General features: G+C 47.4%; 1 long non-coding RNA gene across 1 annotated transcript; it reads left to right on the plus strand.

The window, feature by feature from the left end:
* The first annotated feature begins 4866 nt into the window (after positions 1–4866).
* LOC116533987 lies at positions 4867–7185 on the plus strand. The gene is made up of 3 exons (XR_004261543.1): positions 4867–5205; positions 6855–6860; positions 7174–7185. It is a non-coding gene; the product is annotated as an uncharacterized LOC116533987 (long non-coding RNA).
* Positions 7186–9835: the final 2650 nt, after the last annotated feature.

Genomic DNA, 9835 nt, shown 5'->3' on the forward strand with positions numbered 1-9835 from the left:
AAAAAAAAAAAAAAAAAAAAAAAAAAAAAAAAAAAAAAAAAATTAAAAAAAAAAAAAGAAAATGTGATATGTGTATATATATATATACAGCATAGAATACAATACCATGCAGCCATAAAAGGAACAAAATCATGTCCTTCGCAGCAACATGGATGCAGCTAGACGCCACTATCCTAAGTGAATTAATGCAGGAACAGAAAAGCAAATACCACGTTCTTACTTATAAGTGGAAGCTAAACATTGGGTACTATGGACATAAAGATGGGAACAGGCTACGCACAGCAGCTCACACCTGTAATCCCAGCACATTGGGAGGCCAGGGCTGACCAAACACTTAAGGTCAGGAGTTCGAGACCAGCCTGGCCAACATGGTGAAACCCCCACCTCTACTAAAAATACAAAAATTAGCTGGGCATGGTAGCACATGCCTGTAATCCCAGCTGCCCAAGAGGCTGAGGCAGGAGAATCACTTGAACCCAGAGGCAGAGGCTGCAGTGAGCTGAGATCATGCCACTCAGTGAGCTGAGATCCAGCCTGCATGACAATTAAAAAAAGGAACACCAGACAATGGGGCCTAGCAGAGTGGGGAAGAGGGGAGGGCAGCAAGGCTTGAGAGGCTGAGAGTTGGGTGTCATGCTTACTGCCTGGGTGATGGGATCATTTGTGCGCTAAACCTCAGCATCGTGCAATTATACCCATGTGACAAACCTGCACATATACCCCATGAATCTAAAATAAAAGTTGTAATTATTTTTTTAAATTTACCTTATGGGGCCAGGCACAGCAGTTCATACCTGCAATCCCAGCACTCTGGTAGGCCGAGGTGGCCAGATCACGAGGTTAGGAGATGCTGGCTAACAAGGTGAAACCCTGTCTCTACTAAAAATAAAAAAATTAGCCAGGCATGGTGGCGGGCACCTGTAGTCCCAGCTACTCAGCAGTCTGAGGCAGGAGAATAAATGTTTTCCAGGAGAGGGTGGTACTCCCACCTTCCCAAATTAGACCATCGATTTTCTCCTATTCAGTTTGATCTGGGAGAGGGCACCATAAATGGTCCTGGGCTTTTTTTGGTTGGCAGGCTATTTTATTTATTTATTTATTTATTTATTTATTTAGATGGATTTTCACTCTTGTCACCCAGGCTGGAGTGCAGTGGCACGATCTCTACTCACTGCAACCTCCACCTCCTGGGTTCAAGTGATCCTCCTGCCTCAGCCTCCTGAGTAGCTGGGATTACAGGTGCCCGCCACCACGCCCAGCTAGTTTTTGTGTTTTTAGTAGAGATGGAACCCAACCACATTGGCTAGGCTGGTCTCAAACTCCTGACCTCAGGTGATCTACGCACCTCGGCCTCCCAAAATGCTGGGATTACAAGTGTGAACCACTGTACCCGGCCAGAAGGCTGTGCATTACTGCCTTAATTTCGGAACTTGCTATTGTTCTATTCAGGGATTCAACTTCCTGGTTCAGTCTTGGAAGGGTGTATGTGTTCAGGAATTTATCAATTTCTTCTAGATTTTCTAGTTTACTTGCATAGAGGTGTCTGCAGTGTTCTCTGGTGGTGGTTTGTATTTCCATGGGGTCAGTAGGGGTATCTCCCACATTTCTGATTGTGTTTATTAGAATCTTCTTTCTTTTCTTCTTTATTAGTCTAGCTAGCCGTCTATTTTATTCATTAAAAAACTGGATTCATTGATTTTTTTAAAGGGTTTTTCATGTTTCTGTCTCCTGCAGTTCCATTCTGAGGTTGGTTATTTCTTGTCTTCTGCTAGCTCTGGGTTTTGTTTGCCCTTGGTTCTTTAGTTCTTCTAGTTGTGATGTTAAGATGTCTATTCAAAATCTTTCTAGCTTTTTTTTGTGGTAGTTTAGTGCTATAACTTTCCATCTTAACACTGCTTTAGCTGCATCCCAGAGATTCTGCTAAGTCGTCTCTTTGTTCTCATTAGTTTCAAAGAACTTCTTTATTTCTGCCTTAATTTCATTATTTGCCCAGAAGTCATTCAGGAGCAGGTTGTTCAATTTCCATGTAGCTGTGTGGTTTTGAGTGAATTTCTTAATCTTGAGCTCTAATTTGATTGCACTGTGATCTGAGAGACTGTTATGATTTCCGTTCTTTTGCATTTGCTGAGGGCTATTTTACTTCCAATTATGTGAACAATTTAAAAAAAAATGTTTATAATAAAGACAGGGTTTCACCATGTTGGTTAGGCTAGTCTTGAACTCCCAACCTCAGGTGATCCGCCCGCCTTGGCCTCCAAAGTGCTTCGATTACAGGGGTGAACCACCACACCCAGCCGTGATCAATTTTAGAGTAAGTTCCATGTGGCACTGAGGAAAATGCATATTCTGGTGGGTAGAGAAGGAAAAAAATGCATATTCTGTTTTTGTTGGGTGGAGAGTTCTGTAGATATCTACCAGGTCCACTTGATTCAGAGTTGAGTTCAAGTCCTGAACATCTTTGTGAATTTTCTGTCTCAGTGATCTAATATTGACAATGGGGTATTAAAGTATCCCACTGTTATTGTGTGGGTGTCTAAGTCTCTTTGTAGTCTTTACGAATGTGTTTGATGAATCTGGGTGCTCCTGTATTGGGTGCATGTATATTTAGAATGGTTAGCTCTTCCTGTGGAATTGAACCCTTTGCTGTTACGTAACACCCTTGTTTGTCTTTTTTGACCTTTGTTGGTTTAAAGCTTATTTTGTCAGAAACTAGGATTGCAACCCCTGCTTTTTTCTTATCTTTTTTTCTTTTGAGACAGAGTGTCTCTCTTTTTGCCCCAGGTTGGAGTGCAACGCATCCTGGGTTCAAGCAGTTCTCCTGCCTCAGCCCCCCCGAGTAGCTGGGATTACAGGCACTCACCACCATGCCCAGCTAATTTTGTATTTTTAGTAGAGACAGGGTTTCTCCACGTTGGCCAGGCTGGTTTGAACTCCTGACCTCAGGTGATCCGGCTGCCTTGGCCTCCCAAAGTGCTGGGATTACAGACATGTGCCACCGCACCCGGCCCAAACCCTGCTTTTTTCTGCTTTCCATTTGCTCGGTAAATATTCCTCCATCCCTGTATTTCAAGCCTATGTGTGTCTTTGCATATGAGTTGTGTCTCTTGAATACAGCACACTGATGGATCTATCTAGCTTATTCTGTGTCTTTTAATTGGGGCATTTAGCCATTTGCATTTAAGGTTAACATTGCTCTGTGTGAATTCGATCCTGTCATCATGCGCTGGCTAACTCTGCAGACTTGTTAATGTAGTTGCTTCATAGTGTCATTGGTCTGTGTACTGCAGGGTGTTTTTGTAGTGGCTTGGAGTAGGTTTCCTTTCCATGTTTAGTGCTTCCTTCAGGAGCTCTCACAAGGCAGGCCTGGTGGTGATGAAATCGTTCAGCATTTGCTTGTCTGAAGAGGATTTTATTTCTCCTTCACCTATGAAGCTTAGTTTGGCTGGATTTGAAATTCTGGGTTAGAAAGTCTATTTTTTTTTTTTTTTTTTTTGAGATGGCGTCTCGCTCTGTAGCCCAGGCTGGAGTGCAGTGGCATGATCTTGTCTCATTGCAACCGCGGCCTCCCAGGTCCTGGTTCAAGCAATTCTCCTGCCTCAGCCTCCTGAGCAGCTGGGATTACAGGCACATGCTACTATGTCCGGCTAAGTTTTGTATTTTTAATAGAGACGGGGTTTCACTATGTTGGCCAGGCTGGTCTTGAACTCCTGACCTTGTGATTCTCGGCCTCCAAAGTGCTGGTATTACAGGGGTGAGCCACTACGCCTGGATGTTTTTCTTTTAACAGTCAGGCCCCTCTTCTGCAGGTCTGCTGCAATTTGCCGGGGGCCCACTCCAGACCCTGTTCGCCTGGGTATCACCAGTGGAGGCTGCAGAACAGCAGAGATTGCTGCCTGCTCCCTCCTCTGGCAGCTTTGTCTCAGAGGGGCACTGGCCTGATGCCAGCCAGAACTCTCCTGTATGAGGTGTCTGGTGACCCCTCTTGGGAGGTCTCACCCAGTCAGGAGGCAGGAGATCAGGGACCTGCTTAAGGAAGCAGTCTGGCTGCCCCTTAGCAGTGCGGGGGGACCCCCCTCATCCAGATCACCGGGACTCTTCTGAGCCAAAAGGCAGGAAAGATTAAGTCTGAGAAATCTGAGACTGCGGCCACCACTTCCCCCAGGTGCTCTGACCCAGGGAGATGAAAGTCCTGTCTATAAACCCCTGGCTGGAGGCGCTGCCCGCGAGAAGGGATGGGTCTGGTTCCCACCTAAAGTCTGGCCACGATCTGCCACAGCTGCTGTGCTTCGCTGTGGGGATTTCTGCCCCGTGCAAACCTCACAATCTCCCTAGCATTGGCCGGGGAAAACTGCCCACTAGAGCCGCAGTAATGGCGGTGGACCCTCCACCTCCCACCCAAAACTCGGTCATCTTAGGCAGACTCCAGGCTGCTGTGCTGGCCAGCAGGGACTCCAAGCCAATGGGTCTTAGCTTGCAGGGTTCCATGGGAGTGGGACCTGCTGAGTGAGGCTGCCTGGCTCCCTGGCTTCAGCCCCCTTCCCATGGGAGTGGATGGGTCTCCGGCCTCAGTGGAGTTCCAAGACCTGCTGAAATAGGCAGAAACTCCTGCAGCTCAGTGCTGCTTGAGCGGCCCTGACCCCTGCAGCTGCCACGGGCCTGCACAGCTCTGTGGTCGGTACCCAAGGCCCTGGTGGTGTGGGAACAGGAGGGGATCTCCTGCCAGGCTGATTACAAACATCCCTGGGGAAAGCGGGATTCTCTGGGAGGCAGCGCGATCTCTCACTGCCTCCCTTGGTTGGGGGAGGGAGACCCTTTGCCCCATGCAGCTCCTGGGTGAATGGTCACCCCACCCTGCTTTTCCTTGCTCTCTGTGGGTCACAGCAACCGCCTAGTCAGTTTCAGTGAGAGAATCTGGGTACCACAGCCGGAAATGCAGAATTCACGTTTGTCTTTGTGTAGCTGTTTCTACTCGGCCATCTTGGCCCCTCCTCTGCCCTGCTTCCCTTTTAAATATAAGTTCCAGTTTCAGATAATTCCTTTGTTCACGCATATGAGCATACACTGTTAGAAGCAGCCAAGCTACGTCTTGAATGCTTTGCTGCTTAGAAATTTCTTCTGCCAGATACAATCATCTCTCTCAAGTTCAAAGTTTCACAGATCTCTAGAGCAGGGGCAGAATGCCACTAGTTTCTTTGCTAAAGAATAGTTCCCAGTAAGTTCCTCATCTCCATCTGAGACCTCCTTAGTCTGGACTTCATTGTCTGTATCACTATCAGCATTTTGGTTGCAACAATTTAACAAGTCTCTATGAAGTTCCTAACTTTCCCACATCTTCCTGTCTTCTGAGCCCTCCCAGCTGTTCCAGCCTCTGCGTGTTATCCAGTTGCAAAGTCGCTTCCACATTTTCAGGGATCTTCATAGCAATGCCCCACTTTTCTGGTTCCAGTTTTCTGTATTATTTCATTCTCACACTGCTGCAAAGAATTACCTGAGACTGGTGATTTATAAAGAAAAGAGGCTTAATTGGCTCATGGTTCTGTGGGATGTACAGGCTTCTGTTTCTGGGGAGGCCTTGGGAAACTCACAATTGTGGTGGGAGGGGAAGGGGAAGCAGGCAAATCTTCACATGGCCGGCAGGAGAGAGAGAGTGAAGCGGGAAGTGCTACACACTTCTTCAAACAGCCAGATCTTGCGAGAACTCTATAATGAGAATGGGAAGGGGGAAGTCTGCCCCGTGATTCAATCACTTCCCACCAGGCCCCTCCTCCAACACTGGAGACCACAGCTCAAATGAGATTTGGGTGGGGACACAGGATCAAACCATACCGATGGAGGAGTATTCATGCATCTCTTCATCAAATAGGAGGTCTGAAGGCAAAGGGGGCCTCCCATAAGTCATTTCAGTTGGGCTAGGTGTTAGGATTCCCTTTAGGGCCATCCTCCTGTTAAAAGAGGTATGGGTCGGAGAGAAACACTGGCCTCTGAGGTCTCCTGATGGAGTTTTGCTAATGTCCTTTGAAAACCATGATTGGCTTTTTCTTTCTTTCCTTTTTTTTTTTTTTTTAAGATGGGGTTTCATCATGATGGCCAGGCTGGTCTTGAACTCCTGACCTCAGGTGATCCACCCACCTCGGCCTCCCAGAGTGCTAGGATTACAGGCGTGAGCCACCGCACCCAGCATGATTGGCTTTTTTCTCCCTCACCTGAGGACTGAGGCTTCCGGGAGGAGTGAATGTGCTAGGTACTGCCTGAGGAACCTGCTGGGCCACCTTAGCTGTAAAGGACAGTCCATTATCACTCTGCAGACTTTTTGTTAATCCAAACTTTGGGATGATCCCTTTAAATAAGAATTTGGACACTTCTAATGCTTTTTCTGTCCTTGTGGGGAAAGCCTCTATCCACTCAGTGAAAGAGTCTATGAATACCAGTAAATATTTTAGTCCCTCACAAGGTGGCATCTGGGTGAAATCTACTTGCCAGGCTTCCCTTGGGTATGTCCCTTGATGTTCAGGTTAGAGTAGGGGTGAGGGCATGGGGTGGCTTCCTGGGTTGGTGCAGGCACAAAGTTCACAGGCCCTCGTGACTGTTTTCACAGTCGGGAATAGCTTCTTTCCCAAAAAACTGGAGAAACCAATGTGAATAGGGAGTCCTGTCCCAATGTGGGGAGTTGTGGAAACGCTTATTTTCTCCTGCGCAGCCTCGGAGAGAAAGAGCTTGTTGTTTTCTGGCAACCACCCTGACGAAGGCTTTGCAAGCCTTCCCTTCCTCCCTCCCTCCCTCCCTCCCTCCCTCCCTTCCCCCGCTTTTTTTTTCCTTTCTTTCTTTTTGAGACGGAGTCTTGCTCTGTCACCCAGGCTGGAGTGCAGTGGTGCAATATCGGCTCACTGCAACCTCCGCCTCCCAGGTTCAAACAATTCTTCTGCCTCAGCCTCTCAAGTAGCTGGGATTTCAGGTGTGCACCACCATGCCTGGCTAATGCTTTTTTCCTATTTTTAGTAGAGATGGGGTTTTACTGTTAGCTAGGCTGGTCTTGAACTCCTGACGTCAGGTGATCTGCCTGCCTCAGCCTCCCAAAGTGCTGGGATTACAAGCATGAGCCACTGCGCCCGGCCTTGTAAGCCTTCCTGTCCTGCTCATTTACTTTCATCGAGTCCACAGGTGCTCCTGCTGCAGGTGCAGTTCCCAGCATTAGACCACGGTCTGGAATTCTGCTGTTCTTTTCCTGCGGCCTTGGCTGCTCTGTCCGCTAGGACATTTCCTTTGGGATAGTAGAGGTGGCTCCCTTTTGGTGTCCCCTCAGTGAGTAACTGCCACCTCCTTTGGGAGCTGGACAGCATCTAAAATTCCAAGATCTCAGAGCAATGTTGTGTGGGGATTCCTTAGCTGTCAGTTTTCCCTCTTCTTTCCATATGGCGTCCTGAGCCTGGAGCACCAGGCACCCGTATTTGGAATCGGTAAATATGTTGACTCTTTAGTCTTTTCCCAGTTGGAGGGTCCTGATTAGACCAGTTAATTCTACTTTTTGAGCAGATGCCTGGGGATGTCAAGCTTTGGCCTCCATGACTTCTTGTTGGTTAACTACTGCATAACCCATCTTTCTTACTCCTCACGAATAAAACTACTTCCATCTCTAAGCTGCTCAACATCACGGCTACACAGGGGCTCATCTTCGGGGTCAGGCCTGCTAGAGTAGGTCTGTTCTAGGGCTTCCACACAGGAGGGAATGAGTTGGGGATCTGTTTCCTGGGGCATGAAGTCCAGCAACAAGGGAGCAGGGTTTAAAGCTCAACATACTTTAAGGGGAGCATCTGGGGTATCAAACAGAAGGGCCTGATATTTAAGTAACCAGCCCCCTGTTAGCCATTGGTGTCCCTTTGCCTCTAGGACCCCCTATACTTGGTGGGGGGGATCATGACATCTCATCGTTGTCCCAGGGTAAACGTACTGGCTTCTGTCAGTAGAGTGGTGGTGGCTACACTTACAGTACCCTGGCCGCGCAGCCACCACCTGGTCTAGTTGTTTGGGAAAGGAAGCCACTGGCATAGGGTCATTCCTGAGACTCTGCTTCAGGCTGCCTAAAGCTCCCCTTTGTTCCTCAGCCAAGGTGAAAGGGTGGAGCTGAACCACATCTAAAAGTTCATCTAAAGGGTGAAAGTTTTTCTATGTCTGGGAGTCCCAGAGTAGGGGCTGTTCCCAGGTTTTCTTCTAAAATTAGGACTACCTGTTGGCAGGTTCCAGCCCAATTTAAAGGCCCACGATCACTCCCTTTCAGAGCTTCATAAAGTCGTTTTGCTATGAGCCCAAACCCAGCAGAACCTGGCCATTCCCCAAAAGGCCCGTTTCTTAGCCTCAGGAGGCTGGAGGGCCAGGACGGTCTCTTTTCACTCCTGAGTCAAAGTCCATGTCCCAGGAGTGAGCACATACCCTGAATACTTGGTCTTCTGCACAGAGATCTGGGCCTTATGGGGGACACCTGATGCCCTTGTTTTTCCAGAAAATTAAGGGGCTGGATTGTGTTCTATCAGGGACTTCCCTAGAAGGACTGTAAATTAATAAGTCATCACGTATTGCAAAAGGAACCCATTAGTTAATTGTAGTTCCTTTAACTCTTTTGCCAATGCATTGCCAAAGAGATGGGGACTGTCACTAAAACCTTGAGAAAGGATTGTTCAGTTAAGCTAAGAGGCAGCATGAGTGCCTGGATCAGTTCATTCAAAAGCAAAAATATACTCGGAGTGCACGTGTAAAGGTATACGAAAGAAAACATCTGGGCTGGGCGCGGTGGCTTCTGCCTGTAATCCCAGCACTTTGGGAGGCTAAGAGGGGCGGATCACCTGAGGTCAGGAGTTCAAGACCAGCCTGGCCAACACCGTGAAACCTTGCCTTTACTAAAAATACAAAAATTATCCAGATGTAGTGGTGCACACCTGTAATCCCAGCTACTTGGGATGCTGAGGCAGAAGAATTGCTTGAATCCAGGAGACAGAGGCTGCAGTGAGCCGAGATCACACCACTGCACTCCAGCCTGGGTGACAGGGCAAGACTCTGTCCCAAAAAAATTTTTTTTGGATTAAAAACTGTGTGCTTGCGGCCGGGCATGGTGGCTCACACCTGTAATCCAAGCACTTTGGAGGCCAAGGCGGGCGGATCACCTGAGGTCGGGAGTTCAAGACCAGGCTGACCAACATGGTGAAACCTCATCTTTTAAAAAAATAAAAAAAAATGTGCTATTTACACGAAGCCCACTTTAAATATAAACACAAATAAGATAAAGGGAAAATGATGTAAAAGGCCAACAATAATCAAATGACACCTGGAGCAACGACATTCACATCAGGTGAAACAGACCTCAGAGTAAGAAGTATCACTAGGGATGGAGAACATCATTTCATAGTGGTGAAAGTCATTCATTAAAGGTATATAACAATTACGTGAATAACAGAACCTCAAAATGCATGAAGCAAAATCCGATAGCAGTGAAAGGAGAAATAGAGAAATATGCAATTATGGTTGGAGATTTCAACACCCTTCTTTAAGACCTGAACAGGTAAACAGAAAATCAGTAAAGATAAAGATGTAAATAACGCTACCTACCAACTTAACCATTACAGGACACTCCATCAGCACCAGTACTGTACGTGTTGTTCTCAAGCACATTCTGTTTACCAAGATAGACTGTACTTTGTGTCAAAAGCACGTATAAGTAGGCCAGGTGCAGTGGCTCACACCTGTAGTCCTGGCACTTTGGGAGGCTGAGAGGGGAGGAGCATTTGAGCCCAGGAGTTGGAGACCAATCTGGGCAACATGTGAGACTTGGCCTCCACAAAAAAATGGT

The sequence above is a fragment of the Sapajus apella genome, unplaced genomic scaffold, assembly GCF_009761245.1.
Source record: "Sapajus apella isolate SASKATOON/1434 unplaced genomic scaffold, GSC_monkey_1.0 scaffold85, whole genome shotgun sequence".
NCBI classification, from domain to species: domain Eukaryota; kingdom Metazoa; phylum Chordata; class Mammalia; order Primates; family Cebidae; genus Sapajus; species Sapajus apella.